Consider the following 27054-nt stretch of genomic DNA (forward strand, 5'->3'; position numbering starts at 1 on the left):
ATTATTGGCATGAATGTCCTAATTATTTTTATAAAAACAATTGATGTTCTTGGGAAGATGATATGGCACCATTTATTGATCAGGATTTTGATTTTTCCATTTTCTTAGATTTTACACTTTTACCTTCAAAATTCTCAATTTAGGTGCTGTACAAAAAATAATAATAATAATAATAAAAATGATCACGTTTGTCTCTTGCGCCAAGCCTCCGCTACTTCATCGAAAAAGACATTTGATACAAGGTATGTTGCTATTTTTGTTCTCCTTCGTGTTCTTTGTAATACTCTTTAGTTTATTTAGAAATTGCTAGAGTATTACTGATTTATGAACTTTCTTTTCTCAATATTTGTGAAAAATAGCTATGGTAATAAATCTTTTCCCCTCTCTGGCCAAGAACAATTAATTTTCTTTCCTTCATTTTTTTGGCATTTTTCTATTTCCCCCCGTTCATATATGTGCCATGTTAAAATAACTCAAAAGCCACTTCTTAACTCTCTTAATTATGATTAATTGCGCTATGTTTAAAAAATGTTAAATGAGAAAGACGTTTAGGAAAATGAATGATCAGAAGGTCCTCTTTCCCTATTTAAGGTGTTTACACACAATAACTTTCAAAATCAAAGTGAAAAAGATAAATTAAACGTTACATGTTTTCTAACTCTTTGTCTTCTTGCAATGCGTTCATATTTAATTCCATATGAGAAGAGGTGAACACAAAATTGCATAACAATAACTACAAAATATTTGAAACTGGATTCTACATGGCAATTGACAAACATGAAGAAAGTAGATCGACTTCCTCATCTTTTAAATGTGTTCCATGCATTATTCATCTCCGCAAATCTAGAAGTTCAACTAAAAAGAACGTCATTTTTATACAATTGCTATATATTGTATCATATAGAATTCTGTGTGGTAGCATAAAATCATTTAGGTGCTCCAATGTTCTAATTTTAATTACATATAATTAAGAGTCAATACCAAGCTTAACATCATTTTTTTGTGTCTAATTATAAAGAATACTACTTAGATTTCAGAATTATAGGAGGGTTACCGCTTTCAACTATTTTATCTGCTCTTTTATGAAGTTGTATTTTTCTTCTTGACTTGGCACAACCAATCCAAAAAGATCATTAATTATCTGTATGCCTTTCTTTTTGATCGTTTTCAATAGCATTGCATCTTATAATACATAATTTGTTAATAAGGAAAAGAAGTTTCGGTCTAAGCAAAACAAATTATCTCATTTATCTTGACGTAATTTATAAAAGATCATTTTTAAATTTATTAAGATACCGCGCGAAGCGCGGTCAAATACACTAGTAAATGAATAACCTTAGACTTACCAAAAATATCTTAGACGGATTGAACTCATATTTTCTTATGAAAAAAACAAATAGCAGCTTCAATCTACAAAAAATTTAAAAAAAAGGAGAGAAACTCAGTTGAATAACAAAAAGTATATTGTGAAGTATAAAATTACAAACTTCATCCATTATTGAAATACATAAAAAATACAAAACCAATTGTGCGGAGGATTCATGTATGGAAGGTTACAAATAATTACAAACTTGATTCATTCTTGCGGAACCTTTATGATCTATTGAATATTAAGATAATAATATGTTGTACAACCAATTTTTACAATTATGCCTGAAACATACAACATCAAATAGTGTAAATACAAAGTAAGAAAACATAAAAAGAAACTATTAGCAATGGGTGCTACTTTATACTCGGGAAGATGAACTTTCGGAATAATGTTGGACCTACAAAAAAAAAATCAAGAATAGATTATGTTAGATTCTCCATAAAGTTAATAAAAAAATATTATTAGCTTTGCTACATGATGAATTGCAGTGGATATGAGGTAAAGATTTTATAACCAAGAAAAACATAGAGTCCATGGTGCTCGTCCAAATATATAAGCAAAAAGACTCCTAAACCTAAAAGGATTTTAAAGTACTACATATATAATTAAATAATAATTTGAAGAAAATAGTCAAGGACTTCTAATTAAATAATAATTTGAGAGAAATAGTAAATTACAATTTTGTCTATTGTAGAGTCTACATATATAATTAAATAATAATTTGAAGAAAATAATAAAGGACTTCTAATTAAATAATAATTTAAGGAAAATAGTAAATTACAATTTTGTCTATTGTAGAGTCTTTTAATAAAAGGCAAAAAGTTCAATCAATATTTTTAAAGTCTTTCGTGCTTTTAATATAGTATAGATAGATTGACAACCAGTTCTTCGATGAATCACCCCCCTCTTATTGTTCATTGTATTATCGCTAAAGACATTAAAAATGATTGTAGCAAGAGATGATTTACGTAACGAAGGTACTGTTCGAAAAGGATTAGCATTCTACATTGGCGGTGATGTTGATTTTAGATGCTGAATTGAATTATATAATAACTGTCAACTGGAATTTTACGTCCATTATGATGCTATTATAAAATTAAAAGCTCCTTTTTAATTTGTTATTTCAAAAGTCTGAACATTAGGCAAAATCTAAAGAATTCAACATGTTTATCCGCTATGGAATTTGCTTCCGAGATAATTTAGCTTGCAACAAAAATAACATATCCATTGTAATCCCACCAGTGGATCTGGGGAGGGTAAAATGTACATAGACCTTACTTCTACTTTTATGGGATAGAGAGACTGTTTCCTGCAGACCCTGGCTCAAAAGAAATGTAACCGATACAAAAACGTAGAAAAGAAAAAGGGACAACAAAATAGCAAATCTACAAAACAAATGTAGTAACAGCTATCAATACACATTAGCAAAAAATAAACTACGCGACTACCCTAAACCATACGACTAAAAGTACCATAACATTACCTACTAACAATCTACCATAATCCTCAATCTCCACACCTTCCTATCCCCTTGTCCTCAGTCAACTGGAGCTCTGCCATGTCCTGTCCTGTCTAATCACCTCCCTCAATTCTTCTTCGACCTACCTCTACCTCTCCTAACACCTGCTATAGCCAACCTCTCGCACCTCCTCTTCACATGTCCTTAGAGGGCATGAGAGGTTGAAAGTCTATCAACATTTCGAGGTTGAAATCATCGTTTCAAAGCAAGTAGCAACTTAGACACCGAAGAATGTTGGCAAGCACATATACATTTTTATTTTTTTATTAGCTTACCATGAATCATTCATAACCAAAATTCTTCCATAAAGATAAAAAAAAAAAGTTAAAGGAACTATAGGTTCCTAAATATTTGAAAGTGATTTCTAAATTTAAGACGGCTTAATTTCAATCTAAGCTTGTATTGACATAGGTTGCAGCTTTTATACACTTCTAAACTTTCTAACAAATACTATTGCTTCTGTTTTATTCTTTTTGTTTAAGCTGAATAAAAAACTTTTCCAAGGTAAAAATAATAATTGCTATTAATTAATTTTTATTGTTTAATGACTATTATATTTGGTTTTAAAATTCTACTTTCAGTAAGAAGTCTACCAACAAACAAATTAGATTTACCTCTATCAACAAACAAATTAGATTTACCTCTTCCTCATTGCATTCTAATTTTATCCACGTTGCCCTGGAGAAAAGTTTAGTATATTTAGTGTTAGGATTTTAGTTTCACGGTTGGAGTCAAATATCAATCTTTTAGTTGAATTCAAATTCGTAAATAGTGAGTGAAATAAAAATGCATGCATTTAAATATAGAAAATTACATAAAGTAAGACATTCAGCGGAAAAATTATCTATCAGAAGTTACTAAATAGTTTTGTCAACATATTTTGAGATTTCTGGTATTGAGCTATCTCTAATAGACTTAAAATCTCTACATTGCCAATTGACTTAAGTATTTGATTTTCATCAACTTCATTGAACTAGGTTGTCTACATCACATTCCCTGGGGTACGGCCCTTCCACGAACTCTGCTAAAGAGTGATGCTTTGTGCACCGGACCGCTCTTTTTTATTTTTGTTGAACCAGGGTGAATAGTGTTCTCCACATCATAGGTAATCGAAAGGTACATTAATTTAGAGTAAGCAAAAGGGTTGGTGCGGATCGCTCAAGTTGATTTTGTATCTTTGCATTCTAATAAATTAATTGAAGTTACGAAAGCAATGATCTCATATAAACCATGTGAAAAAAAAAGAGAACAAAGAAGAAGAAGAAGAAGAAGAAGAGACATACGCACAAAGGACTGCAACACCTTTAACACATGACTCTCTATCCTAAGGCCCAACGAACTCTGACGATTATATATAGTTCTAATGAAGTGTTTACGATCGTGGAGTCATGGTTATGATTAACACATGACAGAATACCTAATATTTAAAAAACAAATATATATATAAAGAGTAAGTTTTTACGTAATTAATAAAAACTATAAATCACAGGTAGTATTTAATTGGAACTCATTTTTTTTTCTTTTTACAAAAGCTCATAAATTTATCTGACAGATTGATATAAGAAAAGATATATATAATTAAAAATTAAAAGGTTTGGGTATTAAGTTGTCTTATTGTCCACAAAGAATGTGATTTAGGATATCTTTCTTTCTTATTTTTATAAAAAGACATCAACGTCAGTCATCGATATTTGACATTAGCATTCATGATGTCATGCACCTTTTCATAAATGGATAGTTTTACAAATCAAAAGGATAAACAGTGCACATAACAAAAAAAGATAAACGAATGATCTACCAAAATAAATATAAACTGAGAGGCATGTTGCTTAACAATAAATTACTCAGTACCTTGAAATATACTTCATATCATATACAGTGAAATAAAAGTTACCTTGAACATAAACTGCCACATGATCAATTAGTTTGAATGTACAGATACCTGTAGATAGAAAGAAAGAACAATCATATGCATATTCAAACTAACGTAACAATTTACCTGCAAAATAAACTTGTGTTTGAAGAGTTATATACTGTCTCCAAACTTATAAATTTCAAATCCTTTGATGTTTTCATCAAAGCTTTTTAAGCCTTGAATACATCAAATAAACGTTGATGTCTTCAAATAAACATTGTGGCAGTTTATGTCTTCAAATAAAAGACATCAATCTGATTGAGCTCCTTTTATAGAGTTGATATTTAGGTAGCATACATATCTGATGGGTTCAAATTATGTTTGGTTGTCCTCCAAAAGGATTCAAACTTGTATATTGAAGAAAAGTTTTAATTACACTAACAAAGCATGGGTGTTCCACGGAAACATACCACAGAACTTTATAATATTTCTACAAAACCAATTCTAATTTCATTCATTAACTTTACTTCCACAGTCAAATCCCTATCCAATTATACCTCTTATCTTAAAGTATAGTATGGTATTTCCAGCTTTGTCCCCTTTTTATGACTTCTTTTTGAAATTAATGTAAATAATTAAGGGCATAAAAGTCGATCAACATTTAGAGGATATTTTCATCGTTCAACATTTAGTGTGGAACATTCTTGATTTTAAAATATGTAGATAGATAGATATGATTATTGAAAATTGTTATGGTCTTTATTTAGTTTTTTCGCTTTCACATTGATAAGTCCAAAAGCATTTGTGTTTTGATGATTGTCAAACTATTTCAGAACCAGATAGAGACTTGGTTTGCAGCCTGCACTCCGTGCACCTTGCACCGTTAGTAGGGAACAACTGTAAAGCCGAGCCACTTGCTGCATATAAGTACAGCTGTGAGTTGGCCCATGCTTTAGATCAAAATGAATGAGTGATCTCTATTCATCCCACATGCTCCCACTATATATACAACATGTTGCCAACATATTGAGTAGACTTGAAAAACCTAATCCAAATTGTGCAAAATCTGCCAACGCAAGTTTCTCAAGAACAAAGCCATCTACAGGCTAAAACACCTGATCCAGACACAAAATATTGTCTATTTTCTTTAGATTGTTGTAAGTCTTTGTTTACTTGTGCTTAAACTGTAAACCTACTCTTCCCAAAAAGGAAGCTGTTTGTAGGTATTCTAAATTCTCAAGGTTGCTTGCACAAGCTCTTGAGTGGTACACTAGGCTAGAGTGAGTCTAGGTGTATTAGTTTCCTTGTTTAGAGTTAGTCAAGTGGAGGTTCTTGCAATCGGAGCATTGCAAGTGTGGAGGGACTACGGGGGTTAGTTTCTAGGTTGTAAAAGCGTTATTGTAAGGGCGAGGGATTATGTGTTACACCTCGAAATTTTTTACATACTTCGCAAACCAACGTAGGCTCGAATAGGTCATGGGACCCTTATAAGGTTAAGGAGTACTCTTAACAAGTGTTAAGTAAGTGTCTAAAAGTTCTGGGATCGAGCAAATCGAAGAAATAAGTTTGTCAAAAATTTGGCAGAATTTTGGACAGAAATTTTGGGTCAACTTCAAAGAGGTGTATCTCCTGGGATATCAGGAGTTTTGAGGTATTTCAAGAGCCTAAAATGAAGTTAGTCGAGTGTAGTTTCCAACTCAACAAACCGTTCGTCAATACGACATTGGATTAGGGAGTTATGGGTGTTTTAAGACGGACTGCCAGAATCCTGCGAATCTACGCGAATTCTCTAGAAACTCACTTAAGGCCCACTAATTCGGCCCAATGGAGCCTAACTCGACCCACACACCTATAAATAACCCTCTAACTCATCATTTTTCATCATTTTTTCACCATTTCTCATCTCCACACCTCTCTAAGACATAGGGGAGATGCTGCCCGAATTTCAGCAAATTCTAAAGGGGTTTAATTTGAAGGCTTAAGATAAGCATGTGACGATAAGCCTAACAATAGTATGAATACTCTTGAATGTAGATTTACGAGCTTGGGAGGATAAGCATTAAGTGGTTAAGGAGACAAAAAAGGTATGTTAAGGCTAGTCCCTTTCTATCTAAAGGCATGATTCTTTTCTTATGAACTCATACATGTTTTCCATAACATTCTTATTCCCAAAAGTTAGAAGTTCATGATTCTTAGAGTTTCTTATGATGCTAAAGATAAGTATGTTCCATGATGATAATGATGATGATGATGATTTCATTTTTGGAGATTCCAAAGCTTATGGATTTGATGCTATTATGAGATTATTGAGCTTATTTCATGACTTCCTTGATTTTATTCATTGTTATTGATCTCACCTTATGATAATTGTTCCTTCAAGGTGAGATATAGCGATGATGATTGCTCCATAATATAAATCGGAGGTTACCGACCTTACGTCACTCCGATAGAGTAGTAACATTTAATTGGGCTCTCGTGCATGTTATATGTATTTATATATGTGTAATTTAGATACTTACCGAGCCTTAACGGCCAGGCAAGATACTATACATATATTACCGCGCCTTAACGGCTGGGCAAGATACTATATATATATATATATATATATATATATATATATATATATATTACCGAGCCTTAATGGCCGGGCAGGAGACTATATATGTATATATGGAAAAGTATTTTAAAAAAGCTGAGCATGCACGACATCCGCCTTAGAAAGGCATTCAGAGGCACAAACTGATCTCTTCTATATTTGTTATCTTCATACTTTCATCATGTGGTTACTCATGCCTTACATACTCAGTACACTGTTAGTACTGACCTCCTTTCTTGTGGATGTTGTGCTCATGCCCGCAGGTAGGCAGGGAGACGGATCATATCTGTAGGTGCTTTATCAGCGGATTCTCAGGAGCACTCCACTTACTTCGGAGCTGCAGTCTATTTGGTATTGGTCTTTATGGTCACTTGTATTCTATGTAGAGGCTCGTAGACATGTGTGTATAGTTAGACGTTTCATAACCCTACCGGTTCATATTATTGTATAATATTTTGGCAGCCTTGTCGGCTTATGATGATGGGCACAATTGTTGATGATTATGCAGAAATGTGCCGTTATCTTGTGACATATGCCTTTACAGAATATGACGCCCATGAGTTATCTTTGTGGTCCACCTAGAAATGATTTGTCACGACCCAACCCCGTAGGCCGTGACTAGTGCCCGAACTGGGCACCCGAACGCACTCATCCAATCTGAATCACATACAGATAGCGTATACGGGCACAAATATCACACGCTGCCTCAAATTATATCAAACTGTCTCAGACACATTTCAACACAACCATATATATATATATATATATATATATATATATATATATATATCAGAAGCCGACAAGGCTATCAAATAGCGCAACGGCCCAAAACATATACAAATGCACGCCGACAAGGCTGCCATGGCGAGTGGGATCATACAAACACATCTGTACAGAAGTAGGCACAAACCCACATATACGTCTACAAACCTCTAAACAGACCAACCGAATCATATGGCGGGATAGGGCCCCGCCGTACCCTGAACAAATATATACATATGCAACGAACGAATATATATACCAAAATGTAGGCTCCGGAATAAGAGGAGCACTCCAAACAGCAGAAGAGGGTGTCCTAAACTGGTGGATCACCAAACTGTGCGTCTGTACCTGCGGGCATGAAACGCAGCCCCCGAAGAAAGGGGGTCAGTACGAAATATGTACTGAGTATGCAAAGCAGAAGATACAGAAAACAAATCTGAGGCATAAACGAAATAGAAGTACAGAAAATAAGTGCAAGCCCAAAATATCAAAATGTTTACTTTCGAAATATAAGTCATGCATAGGGCACAGAAAATATGGTCACCCGCCCGTCGATGGCGCCATAACACAGCATAACACCAGAAGGTTTCAAATCTCCGTATCCCCGTCACACATCATAACACAGCATAACGCCAAATATAAGTGGAACCCGACCCTCTAGCGAGTGGCTCGGTGAACCATAAACACAACATAACACCGGAGTATATCAAAGTGTGCACGACAACAGAACTGGCCCGGGACTCGGCGAAAGATATAACAAAACGCACGAGCAGAGTCGTGAGTAACCATATGCATAAAATCATTATCATGGACTCAATTATAAGTAAAATGACCATACTTGAGAATCGAAATAATAGTCATACCAAATTCTTTCAAGAGTCCTCCGAATTACATAAAGGAAAGTCGCGGGACCCACGGACGGGTATCGACCCGAGCCGGGCCCGCCTATGGAAAACATACTCATCATATGCCATGCAAACTCCTACGAAAATATCGGAGCAATCCGAGCCTTTCTGTGAAAGATACGGCGTCCATAGTTACGAAATTCTTTAAAACAAAACTTTTTGTGCAACATTTGGAAATCAATTATTTCGAAGACATAAGGGTTTGTATTTCATCACATCAAACATACGAATGCCAAGAAATATATATATAAGAGTCATAACGTGCTCGGATTGCGAATTTAGAATTTCCTCGAGGCTCGTGACATAGCCTATTTATAACTAAGGCATGCCAAAAGAAGGAAGGTTTGAGATTTACATACCTCGTACGCACTCCAAGCTAGCCCAACTCAAGCTAATCCCAACCTACGCCTCGGGCTCCTCACGGTCTACAAATACGTCAACGAATATCAAACATTAGCCATAGGCACTTAGGCAATTTATTCCAAACTAACACTCAATTCTACAGAAATTTGGGCAGCATTTCCCTTGTAAATAGGCCAACCCCGAGAATTTAACTCGGCCAAATCAACAATAACAACAACAATAACCAACCTAGTAACCCCAATGACCAATCCGAAAGGCAATATAACATTAATAACTCTCTTTTACATCATTCAACAACATTCACAATATTCAATTCGATGGCTTACATTCAAGCCACATCACCGCTCATACATTCAAATACCAACCCGAAACCATACCAACAATATTCAAGGACATTTTAAACAATTTACACAATATTTCCAACAATCCAACAATTGCTCCAATTTTCCCGGAAACAGTCCCAAACCCGAGAACACAACCATAACCCATTCTTGTCATGCAATATGACCTATATTCGGCCACACTACACATATACATATATTGATGATTCTTATTCTTTTCTCCACACTACACAACTAAATATGCTACATAGAATCAATTCATCAACCCAATCACAACACACACATCTACACGACCATACACACCATACACGGCTCACCTCCAACTTACTATATTTCACAAATTTCATCCATATTAACATACTACAACATGCATAAAACATTCACAACACATAAAACAAGATCAAATCTTACCTTTCTTCTTCAACTCCACAAATAGGCTAGGGTTTGCGATCTACTAGACGGATGGTTTGATCGCTCCAACAACACTTCCACGTTACTTAGGGACCTCCAATTAGTGGATTTGCACCAAAGAAATATTTTTGGGATGGCTAAAATTGGACTTGGTTTTTCTTGGGTTTGGCCGAGAGGTTGTTGTTGTTGCTCTTCAACTTCTTGATTTTTTTCTAAGTGTAGAATGATAGAAGATGACTTAGAAGTCATCTTTTAAGCTCCTAGATGAACCCTCCAAGTGTCCATGGCCCACACATGTGTTGGACCATTTAAAATTGGCCACAAAATGTGTGGGACCAATTTCAAAGCCACACGGCCAAAGGGCCTATTTTTGCATGATTTTCAACTTCCAAGTATATGACTTTTGGTCCCAACTTTTCCTAAGTGTTCCATGCCAACAATTTCATGTACAACTTATGTCTCAAACTAAAATCGAAGGTCAAAAGTCCCGACTTCATGTCCCGGAATGGTCTTGGCCCTAACTTATCATAGTTAATCCGGATTGTCCCAATGTATAAAATACGGGATGTAACATGATTATGAGATGTATGTTCTTAGGTGCTCGGTAGGTTAGCTCCGGGTGCCCGTCATGGCCCTCTGGTTGGGTCGTGACATTATGGGAGTTAATTTCTATCTTACGTTAGAGTTGTAAGTTGCTCGGTTAGTGGAATTGAAATCCTACTGATGTAGGTCGTGGTTTTTAATCCCTTGAGCAAGGAGTTTTCCAAGGTAAAAATAGTTCCTTCTTTACCTACTACATTGCATAAGGGAACTGGTACACAACCAGGTCCCTCATACACTGTTTGGTGGATGCATAACCAGTAACAATTGGTATCAAAACGGGTGCTTTCTAAAAGGTTAACACACCTAGAAAGAATCTATAAAATGGCTGCTCCACCCATTATGGAAGAAGGTCAATCTTTCACCAGGCCACCCAGATTTAACGGAAAATACTATGGGTGGTGGAAGACTAGAATGCACGACTTCATCATGGCTGAAGACTTAGAGTTGTGGGATATCATCTGTGACGGCCCCTATATTCCAGTACACACATGTGAAGATGGTGTAAAAACCACTTCCAAAACAAGGAAATAATACAATGATGCTGAGAGGAAGGCTGTGGAGAAAAATTATAAAGCCAAGAACATCCTTGTGTGTAGAATAGGACCTGATGAATACAATCGAGTCTCAACGTGCTCAACTGCTAAAGAGATCTAGGAGCCTTTCAAACTGCCCATGAAGGAACAACACAGGTGAAGAAATCCAAGATCGACATGCTCACCATAGAGTATGAAATGTTCAAAATGAAAGAGGGAGAATCTATTCATGATATGCACACTATATTCACCTCTATCATCAATGAGCCTTATTCTCTAGGAGAGGACATCACAACTACTAAACTGATGAGGAAGTTGCTTGGTGTTTAGCCAGATTCTTGGGACAACAAGGTAAATGCCATTTCTGAAGCCCAAGACCTCACCAACCTGACGGTCGATGAACTCATTGGAAACCTTAAAACCTATGAAATGAAGATAACCTTAAAGAAGGGTGAAAATAATGAAGTACAAAGAGAAAAGAGTCTTGCTCTCAAAGCTGCCAGAGAAGACTCAAGTGATGATGGATTTGAGCTGGCATATCTTACACGAAGATTTATTAAACTAATCCGAAGAAGTGGTGGAATCCCGAAGATAGGAAGCTCCAGCAGAAACTCCAGAGAAATGACCATCTCTGCCATAGGTGTGGTAGAATTGGTTACTTCGCTAAAGAGTGTTCTGTGAATAAACAGGACAGTTATGACAGAACGGTAGAAGAAACCAGCTCCCTGACAAAAGGCTCAGAAGAAAGGAAGCTGCTGATGAAATAGTAAAGCAGGCACTTGCTGCATTAAGGGACTCCTCCAGTGAGGTTGAAGATGAGGAAGACAGAGGGGATACATCCATGGTGGTTATTGAAAACAAAGCCTCTAAGTATAAGTCTATTGTAACGACCCATTTGGTCGTTATGGCTCTCTTGGCACTTTCGCCACTTCCGAGCATTGATTGACTCACTTTTGACCCGAGGTTGACTTTTAGGCAACCAGACCTTTTCCCGAGTTTCGTTAACTCCGAGAGGTCCGAATGGTACTTCAGAACTTGTATGTATGATTGGTTTGGTTCCCAATGCATTTTGGTGCATTTTGGGACTTTGGATGGGAAATGGGAAGTAGGCACCGGCGGTTGACTCGGTCTACGAGACCTCTGTTGGAAATTTTGAGACCACTAGTGCGTTCGTAATGTATTTTTGTATGGGTTTAGGTGGTCGGATTGTGAGCAAGTGGCCTCGGGAATAACCCGAAAATCGGATTGAAGACTTCAAGAAATTCAGGAAATCTGGTGTCTGGTGCCTGCAATCACGGCACCAGAGCTGCCCTAGCGGCACCGCTGTGGGGGTGTGATGACCGCTGGGGTGGTGATGGGCAATATAGACCATACCGCTGCGGCGGTAGCCCAGCCGCCGTAGCGGCACCGCTATAGCTGCACTCCCTCCGCCGTGGCAGTCACGGGCAGTTTTATTTCATTAAATGTGTCTTAAATAAGACTTAGACCCTCATTATTTCATATCTCGATATTGGAGCATAGAGAAACTGTTCCTGAAGATAATTTGAAGAAACTCTTGGAGGTAAACTTTGTCCAATCCCTTACTCTTCCTTAATGAAAATCATCTTAGAATTCTCCTTTCCCTTTTACAATCCCTTAGAGTTGAAATTTGAAGAAGGGTTTTGGGAGATTTTCCCTTAGGGTCCTATATGATAAATTGATGATGTTGATGATAAAACTTAATGAATCTACACTTAGTAACCATATATCTTTCACTTTTAATGTTGAATTTCGGATTTGGAGTATTAGGGTTCATATCCAATTTGGTGGTTTTTACTAGAAATCAGATTAGGGGATAATTATTGAGCTAAATCAATAATTAATGATTGGGTTATGATTACCTAGGATTCAATTTGGTATTTTACCCGTGAATTTCCTGTTTCGCCCTTGTGGGCCCGTTTCCCCAATTTCTAAGGTTAAAATGGACCTAATTGATATCATAGCAATATTAATATCATTATTCATGATTTCTAATTTAGAATTCGATTGTTCTTAGAATACTTTGTTTCTGAGCTTTAGAGAAAGGGTAAGCCGATAGAGTGACTTGTTGGTGTTGCAGTTCGGCAGTCCAGGTAGGTTATGGTTTACCTTTGGTGAGACTTAGTATAGTGAATCACATATTTAGATTATGATGTCGGAGACAACATGTGAACCTTCGGGTGTGAAGTTGGGATGGATATTGCCTTAGGTTGGGCCCTGATGTGTGTTGGGACTAGCCACCTCGTTATATGTACTTGATTGTTTAATTGTGTTGGCTTGATGCCATGTGTAGTTGGTAGATATCGAATGTTGCTGGTTGTCTTGATTTGGATAGGATTGACATACCCGTTGTTGGTATTTTTACTATGATATATTATTGACGTACCTATTGTTGGTACTTAAGTTATTGATATATGTGGGCATACCCAATGTTGGTATTGTGATGTGATACATTGTTGGCGTACCCCGTTGAGGTACTTGTGATATTGATCTTGCTTATTGATGATTGACATATGCATTGCACACATTCTCTCATATTATCATGCATGGCCGATATCCGGTGATGATCCGGTATCGTTGATTGAGCGAAACTGATATTTAATAAACTTTTTTACTTGAGTTATTGTGAAAAAGGCTGATGTCCGAAGATCCATTCTGGAATCGTTGTTTATATGAAATCGGTACTTGATAAACTCTTTTACTTGAGTGATTGTAAGGAGGCCGATGTCCGAGGTTTAATTCCAGAATCGTTGATTTATGAAACTAATATTTGACAACTCTTTTGAGTGATTGTGAGGAGGCCGATGTCCAATGGTTATATTCGGGCATCGTTGTTGCAATGCCGATTCCGATGTTATCCCGGAATCGATTGTAGGGCCTGGGCTCTACGGGTCCCCCAGAGTGGTGATAGTGAGACTCCCCCTGTGAGCAATTAGCCAGGGTCCCGTCGGTCTGTTTGGCAAAGATCTGGGATGGGTGGCACTCAGACTTCGCGATTCACAGTTGGTTGTGTTGCCGAGACATCAATATTTTTGTCCGGAGTACATGTGTACATCTCATTTGCATAGCACGGCATGGCATCACATTCATACCATTATTGCATTGCATTGCATTATGACTTGAGTGAGATGTCGTGATGACTGTATTGTGATGGATTGTGTTGTTGATTCTATTGTGTTGATTGTTCCAGGATTAGATATACTCAAACGTATTATATTAGAGTTAGATAGTTACATAGGTGTTGATGGATACTCAGTTACGATTATATTGTTCCATGCGTGATTGGTTTACTTGTTTATCTTTGTTATTTTCTTAATTGTGTTAACTATGCTTAGTCGGCTTATGATGCCTACCTGTACTGTTGTTTGTACTGACCTGTACTTGCTGCATTCTTTTATGAATGTAGAGTATCAGGACGGATCTACGTCTCTAACTCGGGGCTTGTCACACCCCAATCCTATTAGGGTATGATGGGCACCCAACTCTTACTTAGAGCTGAGCAAACCCTCTGGCATTCACATAACGAAACTGGACATATAATTTGTTTTTGGAAATATAATAAAGTACTTTCAGTCAAACCATAGAAATTTGCGAACGATACTCAACTAATCAAAAATCGAGTAAGTCAACTGACATATCGGTCTACATGGTCGCTTCACTCAGCATGTGACATCTCAACATACTAACCACATGACACTGTCTGCAAAGTCTCTAAGAGTAAACACCTGAATCATATGAGTCAGGACAGGGCCCCGACTTACCCATACACACAGATGATAACCATAATGACTCGGCACTGCTCCAGGAAGAAAATGGAGTTTGCCAATCCCAGCTGATAGCCAACAATCCTAGCTGAATACTTTTACCTGCAAAACAATCTGGGACAGTGTGGCATGAACACAGCGCCCCCAGGCAAAGGGACGTTAGTACGAACAATGTACTGAGTATGTAAGGCATAAGAACATCAAGTACAGATGAATCATGAAAACTATTCTCAGTATTTGAATGCGTCTGTGGCTAACATCTAAGAATATCTGCGTAACTCTATATGACTGAAACTGACCCTGTGGCGTATGATAGGCATAGGTTATAATATAACTGATAATGATGTGGAACGTACAGCCCGATCCATAGATAATATAATAGTGCAGAGGAACGTATGGCCCGATTCATATATAATATAATAGTGCCGAGGAACGTACGACCAGATCCATATATAATATAATAGTGCCGAGGAACGTACGGCCCGATCCATATATAATATAATATTTATAAATGTATGTAAGACTCAGAAAAGGATACTCTAAACTCCTCTCGTGACATAAGAAGCTAGTATGACTATCCATGTAGCTGAGAGCCCTCATAGCCTAAGCACAACGACACAATTATCAGGGGCGCGCTCTACCACTGAGCTAATAGCCCGTCAAGTCTCTGGGAGTTATGGACATAAAACATAGGAGGCCAAGGATACAAATATCTCTACAATATCTAAGAATATAGTCTTTGGAACTCGCTTGCTCACTGTGTTCGTTCATACGATAAGGATCATGCCAAAATGAAAGAAAGGGATATCCTTACATACCTTGAAGCATGTCTATTCGTCCAAAATCTACTGCCCAAGCTTGTAATCTATAACAAGGCAATAATTACGCCACAATTAGATGCAAGTCATTCTTTACTACTCATTGTAAGCTAACACACAATCTAAGGAAAATCCGACAGCATTTCCCCTAGTTTTCTTACTCCGTCCCAACTCACCAACAACCCAAAATAATCACAACAATATCATCACAAAACAGCCACGAAAATCCTACCAAACAGCCCCAAAATATCATAACAAAACAACCCCCATCTTACAATAATATCTAAGTCCGTATATCGCTTGTATATCAACGTTTCCTTGACGTATACACCATGTTAAACCTTTAATACAACTTAATAACAACGGGACAACAATGATATAACCATACCCATACTCCCAGAACTTCAACACATTAGGAATAAACCCAATACATAATACAACAATTTCAAACAATCGGTTTGCGACTTCCAATCGCCGTCTCGCGAGTCCTACACTATAAATGTACCAATACGATAATCGCGATTTTCTCTACAATGATAAGAGATGCTTACATACCTTATAACAATGATGAGATCAGCCCACTTTGCTCCAAGCTTAAGAGAACAAGGGATTACTTAAACGAAACAGATACGAGGTTGTTGTTGAATTTTGGTTTGTCGTTGCCAACTTTCTTCTTCTTTCATATTGCAACGTTGCTGCTCTAACATAAACACATTTCTGCTCATTAATTTTCTACTATACATATGAATCATTTCATTTTTTGTAGTCTTCCATTAAGAAGAAAAACGTTTCTTTGGTGTTACCAATATACTACCTATATTGTTTCCTTATATACTCTCTCCTAAAATGTGAATAGATGGATATATATACAAGTGTCCCAAGTCACTATTAATTCATTTACCATGCTTCCACGTGTATAGAGTGCTGCCACATCAAAATTTATCCATTATACAATACTTAAACCACTTTAATCCTCACTGAATAATATAACAATTAATTCCTTGCTCTCCCATTTTATTCCAATGTTTAACCACTTAATCATATAATTAATTTCTTGATCATGATTTACTTAAACATGAACCACTTTTAACACACTTCATATACTCATTATCATAATAATGTGGTAGAACTCTAGTCCATAGCCTCTTTATACATACACCAAATATTATTCTCAATCACCGTCGTCACACTTGTTAAGTCCTAAATTATTTCGGGACCTCATCCTTTTATACACCGATCTCATTATTTGCATACTTGACTATGATCAAAATCCTCCGGTGCGAGCGGTTCAAATCATAGACCGAAGGTACCGGTATAGTATTGATGAAACTTATACTATTCGATTTGTGTAATATCTAACCTTTATGACACCTACTTATCAATTGTTAAGCATCGCATAAATACTTATAATCTCAAAAATTAACCTTGTCCTCTAAATTATGTCGATTTACTTACGACAAGTCCAATGTACAAAAGTACGGGATGTAACAGGGCTGATCGACTCCTCAGCTTCTACTTGAGTTTTTCAGGGTGGGCATGACGTCCGCTGGCCTCGATGACTTTTCTATTGTTTATGTCTTACTTTTCTTTCAAGACATTATTTGAGACATTTATGTATTATTATTCAGACCTTAGTATTCAGATTTAGATGCTCTTGTATGACCAGACCAGATACTGGGGTGGATTCATTTACTTCCGCACTTATCTATATTATATTGTGAGACTTATGTCATTTACTTCTTTCGCTATTTTATTATATTTATTGATTGTGAACGTTGAGTTAAGAGTTCGCCTACCGAGGTAGGAATGGTAGGTGCCTGCATGACCTAGGCTAAAATGGGTCGTGACAAGTTGGTATCAGAGCCCTAGGTTACCCGGTCTTTAATACAAGAGCGTGTCTAGTGGAGCCTTGTAGATCGGTATGATGAGCTCCGTACTTATCTGCGGGAGGCTATGTGACATTTAGAAAATCTCATCTTCTTTCTTTCCATCGTGCTACTTTATTAAAATTGGTATCTAGAAAGACCAAATTAGTATCTGACTCTTATCTCTTCTCTCACAGATGGTGAAGACCCGAGTTACTACGGCCCGAGGTCAGGTGTCGGAGCCTGTAGCTACTGCTGGCACTTAAGGCCGAGCTACAGTCAGAGGACGCGGCAGAGCGAGAGGCCACGAGGTGACCCCAGCCAGGGGTAGAGCTTTGACGGTGGGCCAGCGATGAGAGAGGTCTCCATCTCCCGAGCCCGAGTACCTGCTGGGTGGAGACCAGACTGTAGGGGATGGCGTGACCCCAACATGGACACAGTCTGAGGTTACTTCTAACCAGCCCATGCATGACATTATGGCTAGGATCCTACTTCATCTTAATACCCAGCAGGCGGCCGCCAGTGTTACTACTCTTGACGGGGGTTCACAGACTAGGGTTGGGGCACAAACCCCTGAGCAGGGACCCACACGGGTAGCACATCCCGCCACAGCTATGGCTTCCCGCATTGATACTATACCCGCCCCTGGTGAGGATATTAGGCCCATGGATGGCACTGTTATGACTGCTACTGATCAGGGCCTGGTGGGGAGGTTCAGGAAGTTAGAGCCGCCGAGGTTCTCTGGTACTTCGTCTGAGGATGCCTATGAGTTTATTCTTGATATACATGAGTTTCTACACTGTATGGGGATAGTGGAGACCTACGGTGTTGATTATGTATCCCACCAGTTTCGCGGCGATGCGAAGACGTGGTGGAGGTATTTCGTGTCGTGCAGACCCGAGGGTTCTCCTCCGTTGACTTGGACTCAGTTCTACCGGGCCTTCCTTGAGAAGTATGTGCCCCGGTCTTTAAGAGAGGCTCGTAGGGAGCAGTTTCTACACCTTGAGCAGAGGGGCATGTCCTTGGAGTCTTATGTGACCCGTTTCCTCTATTTGGCCTGATACTCTACTCCATTGATTCCTACCAAGGCTGATAGGATCAGGCGCTTTGTTGGAGAACTAGTGGGCTCTCTATAGATTCCTTACCTTCAGATGGAGTCTATGAGGGCTTCCTTCCAGTCCCTTATTGAGCATGCTTCGATGGTTGAGGGTGCCAAGGCCCGTGCTTTTAGTGGTAGTAACAAGAGGCCACGTCAGACTGACAGCTTTGGGGGTTCTGGTACGAGGGGCGCCAGTCAGTTTTCGAGGCCACCTCTGCCCTATTTCGGTCGTCCCGTGCATTCAGCATTACCGTCTTCCTCTGGTGAGCCAGCTAGACAGAGATCTCTTGAGAGATCGTTCTCTAGGCCAGTGGACAAGACTACTTCATTCGGGTCTTCAGTTTTCGTGTTTCAGCATTCGAATCCTCTTACTTGTTTCTCTTGTGGGGAGGTTGGGCATATTGTCAAAATATTTCCCTGACCTAGGTGAGATTATCAGTCGCCGAGGACTCTTGTATCATCCAGTGGTCGAGGAGGGACTTCTCAGATAGGCGGTGCTCAGTCAAGCCGCGATACTTCCCATGGTTCTAGAGATGGGTCCCAGCCAGCTAGCAGTAGTACTTAGGGTTCGAGAAGGGGATCCCAGACTGGGTGAGGTAGAGCCCGTTGTTACTTATTTCCTGGTAGGCCCGAGGCAGAGGCCTCAGATGCTGTCATCTCAGGTACCATTTATGTCCGTCATAGAGCAACATCTGTGTTATTTGATCCTGGATCCACTTATTCGTATGTATCTGCATTTCATACCGTTGGTTAGGATTTACCCTGTGATAGCATAGATATACCTGTTCATGTGTCTACTCCAGTCGGAGATTCTGTGATTGATGATCGAGTCTACCTGTCTTATTTAGTTACTTTTATGGGGTATGACACCTGGGTAGATTTGATGATTCTGGATGTAGTGGACTTTGATATTATATTGGGTATGTACTGGCTTTCTCTTTATCATACGATCTTGGACTGTCACGCTAAGACAATCACTTTAGCCATGCCAGGCATCCCTAAGCTTGAGGGGAGATGTACTCCTAGTCCCGCTCTGAAGAAGATTATTTCCTTCCTTCGGGCGAAGAAATTAGTAAGTAAAGGGTGTTCAGCCTATTTGGCGCATATGCGTGATGCGACTATTGCATCTCCATCCCTTGAGTCTATTCCTATTGAGAGCGATTTTACGGAGGTATTTCCGTCAGATTTGCCAGGTATGCCACCCGATCGTGACATTAATTTCTGTATCGACGTGGACTCGGGTACTCGTCCTATTTCTATCCCACCATATCAGATGGCACCTGCCGAGTTGAGAGAACTTAAGGAACAATTGCAGGATTTATTGAGCAAGGGGTTTATTAGACCGAGTGTCTCCCTTTGGGGTGCTTAAGTGTTATTTGTGAAGAAGAAAGATGGGACCGTGAGAATGTGCATTGATTACCGCTAGTTGAACAAGGTCACTATCTGGAATAATTTCCCTATGCCTCATATTGATGATCTATTTGACCAGCTTCAGGGTGCTTCGGTGTTTTCTAAGATTGATATGCGTTCCGACTATCATCAGTTGAAGATTAGGGCAGAGGATATTTCGAAGACAGCATTGCAGATGAGATATGGCTACTATGAGTTTCTAGTGATGTCTTTCGGGCTTACTAATGCCCCAGCTGCATTTATGACCTTGATGAATGGCATTTTTAGGCCGTTCCTTGATTCTTTTGTGATTGTGTTATTGATGACATCTTGGTGTATTCCAAGAGTAGAGTGGAGCATGAGAGCAATCTTCGTACCGTCCTTGGGTTGTTGAAGAAACATAGTTTATTTGCTAAATTTTCTAAGTGTGAGTTCTGGATAGAGTCTGTAGCATTCTTGGGCCATGTGGTGTCCAAGGAGGGGATTATGGTTGATCCACAGAAGATTGAGGCCGTGAGGGGTTGGGCGAGGCCCACTACTATTATCGAGATTTGTAGTTTTATGGGTTTGGCCAGTTATTACCATCGTTTTGTGAAGGGTTTTGCTGCCATTGCTTCATCCTTGACCAGATTGACTCAAAAGGATGTTCCCTTCCAGTAGACAGATGATTATGAGGAGAGCTTTCAAAAGCTCAAGATTCTTTTGACCACAGCCACGATCCTAGCCTTACTTGTGGAGGGCAAGGACTTCGCGGTCTATTGTGATGCTTCCCATATGGGTTTGGGTACGGTGTTGATGCAGGAGGGTAGGGTGATAGCTTATACTTCCCGTCAGTTGAAAGTTCACGAGAAGAATTACCCTACCCATGATTTGGAGTTGTTGGCCGTAGTCTTCGCTTTGAAGCTTTGGAGGCATTACTTGTACGGTGTCCATTGTGAGGTTTTTACCGATCACCGTAGCCTTCAGCATGTGTTTACCCAGAGAGATCTTAATTCCAGGCAGTGCCGATGGATGGAGCTCCTGAAGGATTATGACATCTCTATTCTGTATCACCCTGGTAAAGCCAATGTGGTGGATGATGCCTTGAGTCGCAAGGCAGTGAGTATGGGGAGTTTAGCTCGATTGGTTGTTTTTGAACACCAGTTGGCCATGGAGGTTCAGACTCCGGCCAACAGCTTCATCCGTCTCGACATCTCGATCCCGGTCAAGATTTTGTCTTGTATGGAGGCGAGATCATCGTTATTGATTGGATCAAGGCTCATCAGTTCGAGGATTCTCAGTTGAGAAAGATCTGAGATGGGGTGTCGAGAGGTGAGGCCAAGGAGGTCGTGATTGATTCTGAGAATTAGAGGACGTGCATGCGTTCCTCGTGTTGGTGACCTGATTCAGTTGATCTTATCTGAGGCCCACAATTCTCGCTATTCCATTTATCCGGGAGTGACTAAGATATACCGTGACTTGACACAACACTATTGGTGGCGCCGTATGAAGAGGGATATAGGTGATTTTGTGGCTAAGTGTGGAAATTATCAACAGGTAAAGTACGAGCACCAGCTACCCGGTAGGGTGTTTCAGAGGATGCCCATTCCCGGGTAGAAGTGGGAGAGGATTACTATGGATTTTGTCACGGGTCTTCCGAAGACCCTTGGCAAGTTTGATTCTATTTGGGTGATAGTGGATCGATTGACTAAGTCCGCTCACTTTGTTCTGGTTCAGGTTTCTTATACCGCGGAGAAGTTAGCCAAGATGTATATTCGGGATATTATGAGATTGCATGGGATCCCTATTTATGTTGTATCTGATTGGGGTACTATCTTCACTTCCCGATTTTGGAGAGCATTTCATGATCAGTTGGGTACCCGATTGGATTATAGTACCGCTTTCCATCCCCAGACCGATGGCCAGTTCGAGCGGACCATTCAGGTGCTCGAGGACATGTTGAGAGCATGTGTTATTAATTTTGGTGGTCATTGGGATCAGAACTTTCCCTTGGTGGAGTTTGCATACAACAACAACCATCATTCGAGTATTGGTATGACGCCTTTTGAGGCCTTATATGGTAGGAGGTGTAGATCTTCGATTGGTTGGTTCGATAGGTTCGAGGCTCGACCTGGGAGCACGGATCTATTGAGAGAGTCCCTTGATAGAGTAAGAGTTATTCAGGCAGGACTCGGGGAGGCTTAGAGCCGGCAGATGTATGCAGACCGGAAGGTTCGGGATTTGAAGTTTGCTATTGGTGATCAGGTTCTGTTGAAGGTTTCACCCATGAAGGGTGCTATGAGGTTTGGTAAGAGGGGCAAGTTGAGCCCTAGATACATTGGCACATTTGAGTTCACGGATTGTATAGGCGATGTAGCTTATGAGTTAGCTGTCACGACCCAACCGGAGGGCCATGACGGGCACCCGGTGCTAACCCACTCGGGCACCTCTTATCGTAGATTCACATTTACATCTAGGTGAGCCACGTAGCTTAGTCATAATTTCTATCCGTCATTCATGCTAATCTCATTGGGAAACAACGCATTCATATCATCATTAGCAACAATGCCCATATCCATATACACAAGCCGATGAGGCTATCAAAATGATCTACAAAATATGAGCCGACAAGGCTGCAAGACATCTAACCATACACAACTGTCTACGAGCCTCTAAGAAGAGTAGGTAACATCATATAGGCGGGACAACACCCCGCCGTGCCCATATGTATGTACACAAAAAGAATAATAACAAAACGTTGTAGCTCCGGATGAAATGGAGCTCCTCTATGTAGTCCCTGAAAAAGAAAGCTATGGATCAAGCCTGTCTCCCTGGCCACCTGCGGGCATGACGCAGCGTCCACAAACAAAAGGACGTTAGTGCGAATAATGTACTGAGTATGTAAATAAAAATTAACATCATAGTATGAGCATAAGAGACAACATAAGAATTAGCATAAGGAATAGCATCAGATGGGAGAATCAAGAGGTAATAGAGTCATTTGTACCTCTAGTGGCCTTCGTCATATCTACTTACTTGTCTTTCATAGGGACCTTCCATTTCTATTTCTTACTCATGTACATACATACATACATATATATATGTATGTATGTATGTATGTATGTATATATATTCGTATTCGTGTTCATATTCATACTTGTATCCATACCATACCCGACCATGAAGGTTCGGTGTTTCGCATACCCGGCCATGGCAAGGCTCGGTGATTATACATACCTGGCCCTACCTAGGCTCAGTGTTATCTGTACCGAACTGCAGTGGTATGCGCGCGATAGGTATCATACCCGGCCATATAAGCTCGGTGTTACATAATAGTCATACATACTTAGACCGTATACATAAAAGTCCATAAGTATCATCAAAATCATTACCATCATCGTTTTCGTTACGTCTATCCTTGGAGGATCAGCTATCACATAAAGGATGCAATGGAATCATGAAAGTATCGAGGATCATGAGCTTTAGTAACTTTAGACATAGAATTATTTGGAGGACATTATAGAACTCATGAAAGGATATATATATATATATATATATATATATATATATATATATATATATATATATATATATATATATAGCCAAGGAGCCATGCCTTATTGAAAGAAGGGTTAGTCTTACATACCTCTTCGTCTTCTTAAATATTTAACGTTCATCGTTGAAGCTTGAATAATCTATATTTAGAAGGATTCATACCATGGTTAAGCTTTAATGATACTCTTAAGTTCAAACTAGAATAATTCATGATCTAATGAAAATTGGGCAGCATTTCCCCTATTTCGTCAACTTCCACCATATCACAAAACAACACCCAAACTTCCACAATACACCATAATGTCATAACCAAGTAATCACACTTCATTAAGCCTTCAAAATTCATCTTTATGTTCAACTTATGCCAACAAGTTCACACCCATTTTAGCACATTTTCATATAATGCTTATTCATCACCATTATTACCTTCCATAACATGATCATATCAATATCATACTAAGAATCATGACTCAATATAGATTACTACTCATAAACATCATAAAAGCTACATTTAGACTTCATTTTCTACTTTCTTCTTCTACCCAAGTTTTGCTACAACCAAACATTCTCATTAACATGAAATAGGCATGGAAACTAACCTTTTTATCCCATGGAAACAAGCTTTGGAGCAGCTATCAACTTGTGCAAAAACCCTAGCTACAATGCCCAAGTATTTCTTGAAATCTACTAACCCTAGGAAACCTTGTAACGCATGAACACTTGATTCTTGCTTCTTGATCTTTGTAATCTCTTGGGTTTGGGTAAAATATGTTTGGAGAAGGGTTTGGAGCTTTAGAGAGCTTGGGTGAAATGTGGGAAATGGAAATGAGCAAGGGTCGTCCGTCCTTATAAAATAAAAATGTGACCCGACCCGATTTATACGGTCCGTATAAGTGGACCGTATAATAGCACTAGGGTTCACTCTTCTCTAGAAAAAACCTACGGACCATTATACGGGCCGTATAATTTATACGATCTGTACAAATGGCCGTACAACTGGGAAAACCCGATTTTTCGTTCTCATCAACTCGTTTGACTTCCAATCCTCGTGGAACTTTCTTGACACTTATATAACACTTCATTAACCATACAATAGGCCCTATAGCAGCCCTCAAGATATTTCTAAATAAATATTATCTCAATTATAGCGGAAACCTTCTGAACATGACATACATTTCACTTCCTTCAACGAACTTAGGCTCATATATTCATATAACTTCAAACTCTTATATTATACACTTTAAGCTATCGAATGCTTCCCTTAATCTCATAAGGATTTCATAATTACATTAAGCTCACATTAGCCTATCCAAAAGGCAACAGATCCGGAATTTCCGAGATGTAACATTAGCATTGCCGCCAGGTTTGGCAGGAGTTCACCCGGTTTTCCATGTTTCGATGCTGAAGAGATACCATGCCGACGGTACCTACATTATCCGTTGGGACTCTATATTTATTGATGATAATTTCACTTATGAGGAGGAGCCTATCGCGATATTGGATAGGCAGGTTTGAAAGTTTAGGTCCAAGGAGATTGCTTCTGTAAAGGTGCAATGGAAGCACCGCCCTATCGAAGAGGATACTTGGGAGACTGAGTTCAATATGTGTAGCTGATATCCCTAGTTTTTCACAGATTCAGGTTTTCCTACTTTCCTTCTTTACTTGCTCAAGGACGAGCAACGGTTCAATTGGTATCTGATGTAACGACCTGTTTGGTCATTATGCTCTTTTGGCACTTTCGCCATTTCCAAGCATCGATTGACTCACTTTTGACTCGAGGTTGACTTTTAGGAACACGGACCCTTTTTGAAGTTTCTTTAACTCCGAGAGGTTCGGATGATTGTTTAGAACTTGTATGTATGATTGGTTCGATTCCCAATGCATTTTGGTGCATTTCGAGACTTTGGATGGGAAATGGGAAGTAGGCACCGGTGGTTGCCTCGGTCAACGAGACCTTCGTTGGAAATTTTGAGACTACGAGTGCGTTGGTAGCATATTTTTGTATGGGTTTAGGGGGTCGGATTGTGAGCAGGTGGCCTCGGGAATAACCCGAAAATCAGATTGAAGACTTAGAGAAATTTGAGAAATCTGGTGTCTGGTGCCCGCAAATGGCGGCACCAGAGCCACCCCAGAAGCACCGCTGTGATGGTGTGATGACCGCTGGGGTGGTGATGGGCAATATAGACTATACCGTTGCGGTGGTAGCCCAACCGCCATAGCGGCACTCCCTCCACCGTGGAGGTCACGGGCAGTGTTATTTCATTTAATGTGTCTTAAATAAGACTTAGATCCTCATTATTTCATATCTTGGTATTGGAGCCTAGAGAAACTGTTCTTGGAGATAATTTGAAGGAACTCTTGGAGGTAAACTTTGCCCAATCCTTTACTCTTCCTTAATCACAATCATCTTAGAATTCCTCTATCCCTTAGAGTTGAAATTTGAAGAAGGGTGTTGGGATATTTTCCCTTAGGGTCCTATATGATAAATTGATGATGTTGATGATAAAACTTAATGAATCTACGCTTAGTAACCATATATCTTTCAATTTTGATGTTGAATTTCAGATTTGGAGAATTAAGGTTCATATCCAATTTGGGGGGTTTTACTAGAAATCAGATTACGGGATAATTCTTGAGCTAAATATATAATTAATGATTGGGTTATGATTACCTAGGATTTAATTTGGTATTTTACTCGTGAATTTCCTATTTCTCCCTTGTAGGACCGTTCCCCCAATTTCTAGGGTTAAAATGGACCTAATTGATATCATAGGAATATTAATATCATTATTCATGATTTCTAATTTAGAATTCGATTGTTCTTAGACTACTTTGTTTCTAAGCTTCAGAGAAAAGGCAAGTAGATAGAGTGACTTGTTGGTGTTGCAGTTCGGCCGTCCAGGTAGGTTATGGTTTACCTTTGGTAAGACTTAGTATAGTGAATCACATATTTAGATTATGATGTCGGAGACAGCATGTGAACCTTCGGGTGTGAAGTTGGGATGGATATTGCCTTAGGTTGGGCCCTGATGTGTGTTGGGACTAGCCACCCCGTTATATGCGTTTGATTGTTTAATTGTGTTGGCTTGATACCATGTGTAGTTGGTAGATAGCGAATGTCGCTGGTTGTCTTGATTTGGATAGGATTGACATACCCATTGTTGGTATTTGTACTATGATATTATATTAACGTACCCACTGTTGGTACTTGAGTTATTGATATATGTGGGCATACCCAATGTTGGTATTGTGATGTGATACATTGTTGGCGTACCCCGTTGAGGTACTTGTGATATTGAGCGTTCTT

This window comes from Lycium barbarum, chromosome 4 (assembly GCF_019175385.1).
Source record: "Lycium barbarum isolate Lr01 chromosome 4, ASM1917538v2, whole genome shotgun sequence".
NCBI classification, from domain to species: domain Eukaryota; kingdom Viridiplantae; phylum Streptophyta; class Magnoliopsida; order Solanales; family Solanaceae; genus Lycium; species Lycium barbarum.